Here is a 16853-nt window from a genome sequence, read left to right on the forward strand (position 1 = left end):
ATTTCACCAAGAACTCTAGTGTAAAAATAATACTTTAGTGTGAAAAACTCTGTCTTCACATGGAACCTTAACTCACATTTATAAATACAACAATCCCCAAATAATACTTTGCAAATATTTCACCAAGACAAAGTATGAATTCATGTACATAATCCACACTTTTCCAATAGACAGGTGTACAATAATCTAAAACATAATTACTTACACACCATTGCTAATGATCACCCCTGAGCTTTGATCAACACATCATTGCAGTCATGTGCGATCAAAGGGTCCATAGATCCATTAGGTAGCACACTACCAATGAGTACCACACTTCTCACCCATGATTTCCACCTCATTGGTTATTTGTCCAGAGAGTCCTCTTCCATGTAAAAGGTTGGGAATCTCACCTTATGGGATCTACCATAATAGAAAGCCTAATTAACCATGACAATGGTAAACCATTCACACATACCAAACATGAGAAGATAGAACTCCGCAAAGTCACAATATTATAAGAAAATATAACATATATGTATGCATAGCATTTATCAACATAATACTATGAAACCATGCGTAGACACAACTATAGTTGAAATACTTAAGCAAACATATAAACTGATCAAACCACCCCTAATGTTTTCTTTTATAGTATTCCAAAGTACCCTCCAAAGGGCACTTCTTCTTAGCCTCCCATTCTGATATATTCTTATTTAATATCTTTTAAATAGCTCTTGGTATCATTGTTTCCTTTTCTACCATTGGTTCCAAGAGTTTACTCAGTACTTATACTTATGTGGTCTGTCTAACTCTCTCTGGTGGATAAACTTGGGCGTAGGAAGATCTTCTTCCTTTTGTAGTGAAGAAGCCTATATTGGCATCTACAAGTGTGGTGACTTGCACATTGAACTTCACACATTATTGATATTTGTTTTAAATTGATGTCTAGAAAGAAAACCATGATCACTCATCAAATTACCTAATTAACGGTCCAATCATTTATCCACAACTATTCAAGAAATATCTTTTGCACTGAGGATGAACAATGTACAATTATGAATACTTATCTTTCTAAAATTATTCTTTTCTTGTATACTTCATATGTTGGCTATTGTCATTGATTTTTAGCCCTAAATTCCTCCTAATTAGCCTCCCATCTTGCCCTAATCATTTAAGCTTTGTCTAGGTTTAATACAATATCTTTTTTTAAGAGATTTCTCTCTCTAAGCCTGCCCTTTTTATGATTCTATTTATTGCTGGTTTTTGGCCTTTAAATTAGTCTTAATTGCTCCAAAATTATGTTCTAATCATAGGAAATCCATCCCAAAAGACGGATCCTAATTATCACTTAAGAATAGCAAGTTACAAGCAAACTAGTCTTGTTTTCTCTCTAAAACTATATTTGATATTTCCCCAAATCTTAATTTCTAAAAATTATGTAAAATTTGGAGATTCTTTTACCCCAAATTAACCCTATTCTACATGGGTTTAATCTCTAAGTGTCTATCCTAAAAGACAACACTAAATTTGGGTCTCATCTGCACTTATAATGTGCATAAATGTGCATTTAGATTATGTAAAAATTAAACCTTGATTAAAATTATTAATATCAATTAATTTTTTACAATTAAATTCAAATCTTTCCAAATTTATTCTCCAAATCCCTTTTTCATATATTTGAACCATCTCAACAGTTTCATTTCACAAAACTTGCCCCTTTTGGGCCTTGTGAGCATTTTAACCTAAGGTCCACATTATTAGTAATTCTCTATAATTGAATAATTAATTCAACTTGGGTGCAACACTTTAGCCTTATTCTTAATTATCCAATATGTGTGCAATATGCATGTTGAACATTCAACTATGCAAGATATGAGAATAAGATTGAGACTTACCTCTTGTATTAAATTATGTGTTGATTTGTACCTCCCTATTCAATGAAAACTCATGGACTTTGGATGGAGTGGTTTTATACCTTTAACTCCACAATATTATCTCTTCCCTGAATCCTTAAGACCCCCTTTGGACGTGACTTGATTATGTACTTGTCATTCCTCAAATTGTATCTTCAAGCTCTCAACTTTTTGTTTCATTTTGTCCCAGCTTCAATTTTGAATTCTAGTGTTCTAGTAGTTTCTTAGCTTGATTTTTTTAACCTAGTGATTGGTTTATTACTTCATTGATTAATTTTCTTGGTTTAGCAATTATTATTCCCCAATAGGATTAGAAAACACGGTCGGCATTGTTAACAAATAGTAAGGACTAGTAGTTCAATACTGGATAAGAGTAATGTGAGTAATGCAGGACTTCACTACTTGGCAAGAACTTCTTACTTACTAAGTATGTTCTACGTAGATGCTCAATTGATCATGAGTTTCTACTTTTTTGAGGAGTGTACAAAAGTCTTGGCCCGTTAGTAGTTGACATATCCACCTTAAAAATTAGGACTACGTGAAAAGGGTGGCCAATAATGCATGTGGAAATGACTGCTAACAAAAGAAATTATTGAATACATCTAAGAGTACTAGAAGTTATCACTGTAACACCTAGTAACTAGACAAAACTATTGATCTAGTGTATACTATTAACTACTACACACATATACTAGTAAAGTACAAAACATTAATGCCATGATTTGTAATAACAACAAGATAATGCAAAGCGTGAACAATGGCCATTATATTAAGAAAAAATGTTACAAAGATACTACAAAATATTAAGAAAAAATGTTACAAAGATACTACAAAATATAGCTCATTAAGAGAATTTAAAGATTTAGAAACCATAATATGAACAAAGAACTCTTCATAAACTAGATGAAGCACAAGAACCCTTCAACAAAAACGTGAGTCCTATCTATAGCTACCAATTTTACTAATGCTGCCAATTTTCCCATTGCCTAACTAGTGACCTCCCACTATCTTCTAATCTACCATATCCTCTAGTGTTCATTCTCAGGTGTTGTACTTTTTGGTGGATTACAAGGGAATTCCATTATTGAGTGCCATTGTAGTGGGTCAAGTGTCAACTTCATGCCCAAATTTACAATAGATATAGTGACTGACCAACGTGAAGTGACCCTCATTGGTGTGGTGAAGAGGTGTCAAAGGGAAAATCCAAGACACCACCTTCCTTTTTTATTTTATGGTGATCTGGATGCCATATGTAAAGGGAGTTATTTTATTGCTCATTGTGAGACCATGGTTGAGATACGATGTTGTGTTTACAGTGGCATGTTGCATGATTAGGGATTTGATAAGCTATTGATTCCCTAAGAGCATGGTGTGAGAGAGCTAAAGCTAGAGGAAGGCTTGGATCCAGGTGTGCATACTTTCCTACTTTCATGTGTCATGCATGCTTGAGAACAGAGTGTTTACTGATTTGCTATTCGTAGTTTGGGTTGCTTGCTTTCTGGAGGCAATGAGTGTATGGTAGAGTAGGAGGTTTGATTGAGAAGAGGGATTCATTTGTAAATCCTCATCAGTCCTTGAGGACTTACATGAGATTTGTTGAGGATTCATGTGGCAAGTCTCAATAACTTTTGAATTTCAAAATGCACAATTGTGTAGGGAGACTTGTTTTCTTCCACCCAAATATTCATTTCTAAGGATTTTGTCAAAGAAATTATCATAAACTGTGTAAAGGTCTGAAATTCTTTCCTGTGCAAGGACTAATGGATATTAATTTAGACTAATCCTATTGTTAATCAAGATTAACAATGTTAACCATTTTTTCTATGGAAATTTCTCCCTCCATGTGAGTCCAAATTTAGTACAAATTGAGCCACGTGTTAGTAATTGATTCCCAAAATTTTTTGTGCATTTTAACTTGCTTAATTCGTTTGTGTGATTAGGCAAAAATTAAACATAAAAAACATGCAACTTAAGCTCAAGTAAACCATTTTTTGTTCTCTTCAAAGAGTAACTTCATACAATTTGTGCATTAGTCTTTGATGGATTAAGGATTGAATTAGTCCATGATTAGGCCTAGCTTGGGACTATTAATGGAAAATACCCTTGATTTGTACCCCAAGTAGTGTCTCAATTAAGAATAGTGTTCTTGAGAACCCACTCCTAATTCTAGCTAATTAGTACTTTAATTGAATAAAAAAGAGAGCAATTCATAATTTTATCAATAATATTAAAGAGCTAATTCTACTCTAACAAGCCAAAATAAAATGGATGAAGCAAAAACAAGGCAAATGCAACTCAAAAACCACTCAAAATCCATTCATCAAATCACTTGATTTATGAGCTTTTGATACTTTAATCAAATCCTAAATACAAAATAAAGAAAAAAAAATCAAAACAAAACATAAAAAACAATACAAAATATCTTCCAAATAGAATATCTATCATGATGTATCGCTACTACTCAATGTTAGGCATGGTGAGCTCCATTGGTGTGAGGAGCACATAAATGGGAAGAAATTTGGTACTACCCATCAATGGAACCAAAGATGCTTTCTCTTGAAAAAGCAAGGGTCTTGGGAAACTTATGAAATTGCTAAGCTTGAGCTAAGCACAAGAACTCACCTTAAGAGCTTCACTATAGTGTGTTGAAATCTGCTTGTTGTGCTATTGGAGTGTCATTGATGTAGATTTTTTTGCCAAAACATTTTACACCAATAATATGTGGGATATTTAGGTCTTGCACTCAATATCTTGCACGTTGGTTGTATATATATTTAAGGTATGCATGTGGGGATTTAGTCCAAGCAAGGTAAAAATGATATTTAGTAGTTGCCATACTATGGACAAGTTACTAGCTTTTTACTATTAGTATGCATAACCCCCTTACTTTTAGGCACACTTTTGATCCTGTTTCAGAAAGAATTAAGAAACAATCATTGTATATATATATATATGTGTGTGTGTGTGTGTGTGTGTGTGTGTATACATACATACATACATACATACATACATACATATATATACACACACACACACACACACACACATGTATGTATATATGTATGTGTGTGTGTGTGTGTGTGTGTATGTATGTATGTATATGTATGTATGTATATATATATATGTGTGTGTGTGTGTGTGTGTGTGTGTACATACATACATATATACACACACACACATGTATTGATAGCCGTTTTTTCGACTATCCACATTACCATAGGGAGCTACCTCGGCCAAGGAAAATCACATAAACTCTTTATCATAAATACCTTTTCACTGTAAATAGGCATGTGTGCGTTAGGGACTTTACCCATATCTTCTATATATTTTTATATTATTAAAAAAAAAGTTTTTGCTAGCTACTTATCAAAAATAAATGAAATTATTACGGCCCATTTTGTGTAAATATTTCATTTCATATAAGGGCCTAAATATGGGGGTCTCTATTTTCTCTAATTATGTAAATACTTCATTAGGTGTGTGTATTACAAAACCTAAGTATATTTTATTTATTTATTTATTTATTATTATTATTTTTTCTTTATAATACTTTTGGACCATCATTGTACATATGCTTCAACTTCACCATGCATAAGTAAATCCTATGCCCCCATATTTTTACCCACACCATGTAGAAATCCTACTACCTAAATCACTTTTCCCTTAGACTATTTCATCTTTTATTCTCTCATCTACCCTAAAATAATGAGGGTCTCCCTCCCTTTTGACTTCCATAGTTTAGTATTTTTGTATATATTATTTACTATTAAATATTTTTTATATATTTTATTTTATATATTTTCATTAAATAGTTTTTCATATATCAATTATTTTTGTATTTTTTATTTTAGTATTTTTATTCACAATTAGAACTCTTTGTTTTAATAACCATATTATCATGATATGTTGACTAGTTAAAGTACTAGCTTGTTTTTTTTCTTATTATATCTTTATAAAATGGAAAAAATCTCCTCCATGCAAGTGTCCACATACACTTGAGTCTCTAAGGTCAGGATATGATGTATTGGGGAGCTCACTCTTGGAGCTATCAAGAAAGTCCACCAATGGGGATCCACACAAATATTTTGAAAATTCAGAAAATACATGATCGTGCTGAATTTTTTGCGGCCGCCTCCAATCCGAATTTGGACTGGTCATCAAGAGACAAAAGTGTGAGCTCAGGAATATGCTAAATTTTTTTGAGAATTTTTGGAGCTAATGGCAGTGAGATATGAATTTTTTATTGGACCCTAGTCTGCTGCCCACTTTTTGGCAAGGTACACCTAGTCTCTTCTCACCTCCCTTACACATTCATCACCTACACACTTACTCATTCCTTTATCACTCCATCAAACTTGCAAACTTCATGTCCTCTCTCACCCTCTCCACCTTTTCCCTCTCCTTCCATCACCATTTGCTCTCATATCTACTTTACACCCATACCTCATCTCCATTTCTCTCCCTACTACTCCCATATTACTAAATTATTTTCCCAATCTCAGAAAATACATAAAAATTCAGCATGAATGTATCATATTAACCTCTGCAAATATGGGATTTTCATCTACAAAAACCCCCATGTTCTTCACCTCAATCAACTTTTGTGGCGTCGAATGCAAGAAGGAGACCGGCGGTTAACTTAAAGATCTACACATGGGAGAGTCCAAGCTTCTTTGAGCTTTCAACCACACAAAGGATCTTTCCAAATCTTTACTCCTCTCACTCAACCTCTCAGCCCTTTTCACCCATTTGTACATTGTACTACTAACCTTTTATAGTGATTACTAACTACTAACCACTAAACATATGTAAATAAGCACCCACTCTACTACTTTTTGAGTAGGCATTACTACAAGTTATTTGCTCAAACCTCTACATCACACTCTCCTCTCACCTTGAGCCCACATCCATGTGACTCAAGGGATAAGAAGAGGCCCACTCTCATTTCAAAATAAAAAATCCATAATCTATGATTTCTCATAATAAAATTGATTAGGCTTAATCCTAATTGGGGCTTCTCAAACCTATAAATAGAGCCCCTCCATTCCTTGTGAAGTAGGGGATTACACACATTGTACACCACTCCCAACTCTAGTGTGTAAGGAGATAGTGAACTTGTGAGCTCTCTCTACACATCAATACCTTAGATTGTATAGAGAAGCTTGAAGCTAGTTATGTCATTGTGAGGGCTTGAGTGATACCATACTCCCTATCATAATTATATCTTACCTTTTGTTGCATAAATAAGATTAGTAGTTTGGATGCAATTGTGTACAAAATCTTGGACTCGTACATCTCCAAATTTGATTTAGCAAAGCGATCCGATGTTTGATTTAAGGTAAATTCGATCCTTGTATTTTGTGGTGTGATTTTATGCTTGGCGGCTTGAGGGCCTGTTTTTGATTTGTTGCCTTTCAATCCATGGTAAGAGGGTTTTATGGTGAGAGGGCTCCCGTAACCTTAAGACCATGTGTATACCGACAACAAAATCAAGCTTATATTGTCTCTCTAAGTTCTTCTCCAAGTTTGGTGTGCATCTATTTGTGTTATGCTAGTCTCCTCCACACACAATATCATATGTTATGAGTGTTTATTGAGGGTGTGTGTGCCTTTTGATTGATGTATATGGTTAGCTTGTATTGATTGGCTACAAGGAAAGATCTTTGGTGTCCTAGTTCACACCCATTGAGCAACACGGGAGCCTTGAGGAGTGCTTAGAGGCCGCTCTTCTTGTTGCCTGCCTCCTCGGAATGCCTCAATATGTATGTATGTGTGTGTGTGTGTGTGTGTGTGTACACACACACATACACATACATACATACATACATACATACACACGCACACACGCACACGCACACACACATGTACATACATACATACAAACACACACACATGTACATACATACATACATACACACACATGTACATACATAGATACATGCATACCTACATTTATGTGTGTGTGTGTGTGTGTGTGTACATATATATATACACACACATATAGACCCACCCAATGAGAGGAGGACCATTTTTTGTTGTAGACTTGATCGCACAACAATGAGGTCAACCTCAGTCAATATGTGCTAGAATTGCAACAAGGTGCTTGTGAAGGATTTTGAAATTTGCACCTCCTTACAAACCCAACTACTCCAATAATTGTATGCATATACTTGTAACCATGGACATTCTTTCCACAAAGATTGACACATGTTATGTTTTGGTAGATGACAAGGAAATCGCCTCCCTTAACATGTTGAGTGCAGTCGCACAATGTTTATACATCCTTTGAGGAGGATAATCTTAGATGTAATTATCACTCAAAGTCTTCCAAGATCCCCATTTATGTGGATAGTGAGGACAACGAACCCTTGTCTTAAAAGAGGCTAATGAAGAGCATTGGATCCACCACATTAAGGCCATTGATGAACATGTTAATTTTTGAAAAACATGGGAATATGAGCTTCGCTATGTCACTACCTTAGGCATGCATGACTAAAGTAAAAAAAGGGAAGGAATCCATTGAGACCCTTGTTACTCCAAAGCTCACTCACTTTACAATTAGAGTTTGGAAACAAGATCTTGGTAGAGTAGAGGCCAAGAAAAAGGCAAAGAGAACAATAGAAAAAGGCAAAGGAAAAAAGATCTTGGTAGTAGAGGCCAAGAAAAAGGCAAAGAGAACAATAGAAAAACCTTTGACAAGTGCCTAAGCACTTCAAAGCCTAAAATGTGGGCAAGCGCTTTGTTCACCTTAAGAAAGCCCAAAATATCCTTGATAATTAGCTTAGAAAGTCTTATGATGTGGCTCAATTGAAGGCAAGGAGGCCAATCTCATTGGTCCCAATAATAAATATCCAAAGTCAATGTATATAGGCAAGGCATTAAACCCCCAAGGAAGAAATTGATTTCATAAGCCCCCTCAAAGAATTTGAGGATTGCTTCACGTGGAAGTATAGCGATATCAAAGGAGTGCCTCTTGAGGTAGTCGCAAATACAATTCCTATTATTAAAGGGACTCCCAGTGAAGCAACAAGCCTTACCCAAGGAATACGAAGTATTTGAATATCATCTCAAAGAGGAGATCAAAATTTTGAATAATGTGGGAGTCATTATGAGATAGAACACACTAAATGGATACCCTCCATCTTAATTATTAAAAAGAAAAGAAAAGAAATGTAAGGGTGTATGTTAACATTAAAAAGGTTAATGCAGCTATAGTAAGAGATCATTATCCTCTAGTGCTAGAACATGTAGCAGGGAAGGAGTAGAGAGGAAGGAGGTATATAGCTTCCTTGATGGATTTTTGGGCTACAACCAACTGTTGATAGACCCAAAAGACCAGCACAAGATTGCTCTTACAATAGAGCAAGGCACATACACATATTAGGTTATGCCCTTTAGCTTGACCAATGCCCCTATAAGCTTCCAAAGACGTATATACACAACATACAAGGAATATATCCACAAATTCCTTGAGGTTTTCATGAATGACATTTGTGTCAATTCCTTATAGAAAGTGCATCTTTAGTTCTTGTGCAAAGTCTTAGAGAGATGAAAATTTTATAGAATCTCTCTCAACCCTTTCAAATGTTAGTTTTTGGTGCCACATGGAATTATTATAGGACATAGCATTTCAACTAATGAAAGCAAAGTGAGGCTCGTTTTTGAGCTACCTCCACCCACGAGCTACAAGGGAGTATAGTGCTTTATGGGACATGTTGACTACTACTACAAAAGATTGATTATCTTCTATGTTAACATAGATAAACCCTTGCAGTGGTTGCCCATCATTTTTTGAGTGGACAAAGGATGCCTTTGAAAAATTAAAAAAGAAATTGGCACATATCCTTTGATCGACCAATTGGGATATCATTTTTCATGTGCACATTGTTGCATCCACATTTATAGTAGGGTTCTTACTTGCATAGCGTGATGAGCATAACATGGATTTCCCTATTAGCTTTGCCAGTCTCAATGAACAAAACTTTAGAGATAAGGCCTTTCTATGGTCTATGTACTTTAAAAGGTTTGCCATTTTCTTTTGGTGAATAAATTTATATTCTTCGTTGACCATGAAGTCCTTCTCTACCTTATCAAAAAACTTTGCACTATAGGACACATCACAAGATGACTCTCCATTTTATTGAGTTCAATTTTACCATTACATTAAAAAAGGGATCCCAACACATTCATACTGACCATATGTCATGTATCTCTAATATAGAGAACCATCCGCAAGGATTGATGATAATGTCCTAGATGCTACACTTTTAAAAGTGAGTCTTGTACACAAATTGAGAGAGAAATTGCACATTTCTTAGTGAATGACCTTCCCTTTGAATAGCCAGTCACAACAACAAAGATCAAACCAAGTGCCTAATAAAAAATTAAACCCCTTATTAGCTCATCATAGAAGAACTCTGTAAGAAGTAAGGGAAAGATGGCATTGTGCATAGATGGGTCTAAGAGAAAGAGTATATATCTATCCTCAAGATAGCTCACTAAGGTGTTTTTGGTGGACACTTTATGGGCAAAAAATATTGCGAGAAAGGTTCTTTTGGCATGCCTATAGTGGCTAACACTTTTTGGAAATTCCATAGAGTTTGTGAAATAATGTGACAATGTGAATGCTTTTCCATCACACATGAGAAGGACTAAATGCCCTTTAACCCCATTGTGTCCCTATAACCTTTTGTGAAATGGGGAATAGACTTTATATGATCTATTAATCTAGTTGCACAATACACTCAAGCACAACACATCATAGCTGTAATAGGCTAATTCAGAAAGTGGTTTGAGACAAAGGTGACCAAGTGATAAGACGTTAAGTCAATGGCTAAATTTCTTTTAGAGAACATTATTTCAAGATTTGGGTGTCAGACACACTTCATTAATGAAGTCATGGCCTTCCTCCCTTAGGAATTCATGATAGTCCATAGAAAGTCCACACCCTATTATCCCCAAGTTAATGGGTAGTTTGAGAGCACTAATGTGAGGCTTTGCCTCACTCTAAAAAAGATACCATGTTGGGGGTCACACCCCCAACATGGGTGATGTGACAAAACACAAAGCAAGAGTAAGTGCAAGAGAAAAATGGGGAAACAAGCATGTATTCCATTCCATCTATTCTCTCTTCAAAAGGTATGTACAAGGGGCTTTAAATAGCCAATAACATGTGACTCTTCAACTTCCATAACTCCCCACTCTCCATGATCCACAATGTAACTTCCATATGTGTGTAACTCCCCCCACTATCCCATGTGCATGTAACCTCCATTTCTTGAATGGACGTCTTCTAATGACATGATTCCACAACTCATTATCCTAAGCTAATCCCAAAAATGCTAGGGGGTGTTCACACCCCATCAACATACCACACTTAAATAGTCACAAATGAAAGGTGCACAAAAGTTTAAGAAATGGAGAAAATAAAAAATTTCAATGACATATGAAGCCTCAAATTGCACTACAAAATCAAACTTGTGCAATACCTTTGAATCATAATCATAAAATTTCACTATAAAATCAAACTTGTGCAATACCTTTGAATTATAAGCATAATACAATGCACTTAAAATTTCCACAACAATTAAGCATAGCACATGTGCAAAACATATATACCCAAATACACATCCATTAATTATTTTATACATTTATGGAAAACATTTCTCCCACAGGAGCTTATAACCACCCAACCATTCCCAAGCTCTAATATGGTTGTAGCTCCCCTGCCGCCCAGGTCTCCCACCACAATGGTAACCTATCTCAATGATCACCTGATCAAACTTGTGTAGAAGTCTAACATGTAATGCAAACACTAGGAATTACCACCATAGTGGGATCCCATTTCAATAGGTCCCACACTCCCTACCTAGGCCTCTCACTATAGTTTGATAGCCTCCGTAGAGGAAAAGAGCTTCCATAAAAGCATGGGAATCATGCCATAGCGGATAATTCCTCATGGGATATACTACACTAGAGAGCTTAGTCAACCACCATAGTGGAAAATCTTCCATGCAAAATAATCTACCATAGTGGCAAATAGACAAAATCTATAAGCATATATATCCAAACCATAAATCCAATACTTCAATGACCCTGTGGTGAATCATATAACTACAACATTATTGTTCTTCTTGATATCTCAATGACCCTACAGAGTCCATTGCATATGCATAACCATGACCATAATCACACCAGTATTTATCTTTCACATTATGCTTATAGATACTTCAAAATAACCCTGGAGAGTCCATTACATATGCATTAACACATGAACCATGACTATAACCTTATTTATCATATTTGAATAAAATCATTCATGGCATCATCTAATTAATCTAAAGAGATTCCATTAAATCTACTTTGTTACAAATACTTCAACAATTCCAAGCATTTTATTTTCTTTCTTTAACCATAAACATTATGCATAAAACCATGGATTTGTGCCATTAGAATACTTGAATTAAAAAATCCTTTTACAAAATACCATATATCTCATTATTTAATCAACACAAGAAAACTCAATCAACCCTCAAATCATCACTCTAGATTTTAAATCCAACCATCACATGAAATCCCATGAAAGTCTTAACATATCTAGGTAATTTTGTCCGTCTTGCACAAATGGTCATTTTTATTCTAAACGTTTCTAAATCTCAAGTCTTCCTTTTTGGTCATCAACCCTAATTTTCAAAACTTTATTTATCATATAATTCTACAAAATCAATTCTAAAGGTCTATTGTCAGTCTAGCATTAAGCAAGAAGCTATTTTTGTCAACATAAGTATAAATTATAGATGAACTATCACAATATTGCCCCTATTCATTTCTAGTCACATGGGTAGGATTCTTACAAGTATTTAGGCCTTTAATATCATCATTAATATCTATATTTAATCCTTAAATCATGTCCAAAATATGGATCTTTAATAGGTTTCCCATATCTATAGTTATGGTTTATCTAACTTTGCCATGGCCATCTAGTTTATATTCTCTTGCAATTTAATCAAATATCCTTCCAATTTATTCAATTCCATCCACAAATGATTCATATAATCCCAATAGAATAAAAAATGAGGTCCACCATTTTTTTGGTAAATAAAATCCAAACAATAGCATAACTCTCAAAAACATTCATGACAATTTTCTGGTAAATAAAATCCAAACAATAGAATAACTCTCAAAACATTCATACAGTTTTACCTCCCAAAATCTACAGAGTCATAGTTTGGCCATAACTTGAGATAAACAATTCAGAATTTAATGCTCTTTAACTTGGAGTTAAATTCTCTTTATCTTGTTGCAAAGCTTGAAAATGAGACACATAGCTTTGGTATATCAAGATGAGGTAAAAAATTAGCTTCTAAATGGACCAAAATCATGTCACAAGCAAGGCTTCTCTTTCCAATGCTCTACAATTTCTCTAGTTCTCCCCTCTTAAATAGTTGCCCCATTGGGATGATCTCCTCCAACTACCAAGTACAATTCTAAAATGGCCTAAACAACACTTGTCATCCATGTGAGTTAGTAGCCCAACTTAATATTTAGTTATTCTTTTTGTTCAACTCTCCCTTCTCTCTAGTTTTGCACGCAAACTCTAGTTGACAATTTTTTTCTCTACTTAATCTTTACTCCTTTTTTCCAACTCCTCTTTGTCTCCACTTTTCCATGCAAAAACTCTAGTTCACAATTAGTTTACTCTAATTATTTTTTCTTACTCATTTTTTTCAACTACCCCTTTTGTCCACTTTCCCATCCAAAACTCTAGTTGCCAATAAGTTTGGTCCACTTAATCTTACTTACTCTTTTTCTCAACTTCCTCTTCTCTACACTTTTCTATGTAAAACTCTAGTAAAAAATTACTTTAATCCATTTGATCTAATATTTATCCACACAATTTAGAAACTTATGTATTATTTAAATTAACAAGAGAGAGTTCATATGCTTTTCATTCTATTCTCCATATTTCTCATATTCCAGTTCTAGTTGAGGTTTCATTTGGCCCATCGGCTATTCATGAGCATTCTTATCATATTATTATTTAATTTTTTACTCGTGGAGATACTTATCCACACAATACCTTTTTATTTGATAATGCTTACTTCTTACATCTCTAATTTAGACTTTTATTTATGCCAACATTTTGAGGCCTTTCAATTAACAAAACATTGTGTGCTATTCTCACCGAAACTATGGATGTTGAGATATCAAGCTCAACACATGAGTTGCCTAGATGATGATCTGCACATTTATGACACTGGCGTGGTTGGTGGTGCATGATATGGTGCTAGTGATATGCTATTACATTGACAGCTATTGTAGCAGGGCAAAGTTATGGCATAGTTATCTTGCTAGCTCATACAGCCAATTTCACACTAGAGGCTGACTTACTATGTTTGTCCCATAGGCATAAAAAAATTGTAGTGTGTTAATCCATGGCTCTAGGACTGTCTGCCTAGATAGAATAGGCAAGAAACCGACTAAACCAACCTTGCATTACTGTGTGCCTTGTTGTCCATAAGTACAACACCACTTGCCAGATCCAATAGGAAAGAAATTGTAATGTGTGTTGTTCCATGGCTTTAGGACCGTCTGCCTAAATAGAATAGGCAAGAAACTGATGCTCTGATACCAATGTTACCGACACAAAGACTAGTGCCAGGAACATTAGATAGCGAGATGCATTCAGATACCACTGAAACGATGTGGAGACGCTTGCCATAGATAAATAAATTGCATTTATGCACAGCAGAATGCACACACTTATTGCTCACATAGAAATAACTAAGAGATAGAGCATAAAACCAGAGAAATAGAGACATCGCACCACATTGAGCCGGATGGCTGGCCCCCCTTAGGTCCATCAAATCCCCTAAAGAAACGATCATCAATGGCAAAGAAAGGAAACCCTATTTCCCTCAGAAATCAGACATGTGGAGATGAAGGGGCTAGTAAAAAACGTTTTGGATTAGGCAAAGATTAATCAAGATTAGCACTAATTTCCCCCAATTTTTGATCCTCCCTTTCAAATTTTGGGGCAGCCGCCTTAGAAGTTGGTCCTCAACCAACCCATGATCCCAAAACTTTACCCAGATCAAAATTTCAAGATGATCCAAGCATTCCACACTCCCCATGCCCCATCTCTTGATCAAGACTCAATCAAAATCAAGAAAATCAAGAAAATTTCCAAGAAACTCCAAGAAAATCAAGAAAATGCAGAAATTTTTTAAAATTTTCAGAAATCATGGATCAAAGACAAGGCTCTGATACCACTGTAATAATGGGAAAAAGAGAGAGAGAAGATTGCACTCATAATGGAGTACCACATGCACTCAAGATGGAATACCACATGAACTCAAGGGAGTACCACCATAGCCAAGAAGCATGAAGCTCCAAGAAAGATAATAGTCAAATGATCAATAGTTGTGTACAATGCCCATGAGCCCATACATGATATAGCCCAAGGCCCCCAAAGGTACATATGTAAATGACTCTAAACCCAAGTGCCTAAGCCCCATCCCCCATGTGTATGTGACACCACATCTACTACATTACAAATTGTTGGCCATCCCTATAGAGAGAGAGTATCTACTGCCCAATCCTATCTAGAGAGATAAATTGCTATCCATCCCTATAGAGAGAATCTGCTGTCCAGCTGTGTCTCTAGAGAGATAAAGACTGTTGTCTAGCATTGCAGAGAGAGAGTAAACAGGCTGTAATAGTTCAACCAACACTTGTAGAGAGAGAATACATGTCCTGTATACGAACCGGTACCTTCAGTACTTCTAGAATAGCCCCTGTATTATGAACTAAAAACCAGGTCGGCCAGCCCTTGTAGGAGAGAGAAAATCACACATAGCTGTACGGCCATCCCTGATATGTAGTCAGACTATATATTCCACTCTCGCGAGAGAGAGAGAGAGAGAGAGAGAGAGAGAGAGAGAGAGAGAGAGAGAGAGAGAGAGAGAGAGAGAGAGAGAGAGAGAGAGAGAGAGAGAGAGAGAGAGAGACGAAGGGTTGGCTCTTTGACACCCTTGTCACCTCGGCACGCATTGATGTATGGAGCACCCATCTGGGCATCAAATCTTTTAGCAGACGCTTGGTAGCGACCAGAGTGGCCCCAGGTCATGATGCTCTCCCACATGATCCATAGCAAACCATTTCAAATTATTCAGGCAGAGTTTGCTGTAGCTCCTATATGGTAGTGGAGGCACTCTTCCAGACAGTCACATCCACCACCTCTCCGAGACATGCATTCCTCACGGATTCCAAGGCTTGCTATACAATCATCCCAACAGCTAGCAACCCAAGGACAACCCTCATGGTATGCTACCATATATGCATGGTTTGAGGATCATAGACTCCAGATGGATTAGCCTTGCCACTTCAGGACAATCTAGATCCCCTCTTCCTTAAGCTCACACACAAGGAGAGGAACTGGGTGATGCGATATGATCTACTTGGACTTTACATTCACGGCACATGGATTACACTGTTAGAGCCATTGCACACGAAGATGCAGCACTAAAGGGATCATTTCTTGAAGCTCATAGATGATGGCTTCATCCGGAGGCTGGGGGACCTTGATATATACATGTCACATGCCATGTGGATTGCGGTTGGCCAGCTCTGTGGATATATTCACATTGGCTTCAGATAGAGATAAGGAGAGCTGAGAGGATACCACTAGAGGATAGGATTTGTAGGTTGTGCAAGAGGGAGGTTGAGTCAAAGAAGCACTACATTTGTCATTGTCTAGTATACTATTAGAACAATGAGAGATTTCATTGCCTTTTCAAAGATGGCTTTGGGCCTTTGGTGGACAAGATCATAGAATATCTAGATCAGCACTACGTCGTACTCTTCCTCCTTAAGCTCCGTCGACATAGAGAGTCACTCCTTAGAGAGTCCTGATACACTAACACCACCCACACCCACTCCAACCAACCATCACCCATT

This window comes from Cibotium barometz, chromosome 22 (assembly GCF_041138505.1).
Source record: "Cibotium barometz isolate CiBa-2024 chromosome 22, ASM4113850v1, whole genome shotgun sequence".
Classification (NCBI taxonomy): Eukaryota; Viridiplantae; Streptophyta; class Polypodiopsida; order Cyatheales; family Cibotiaceae; genus Cibotium; species Cibotium barometz.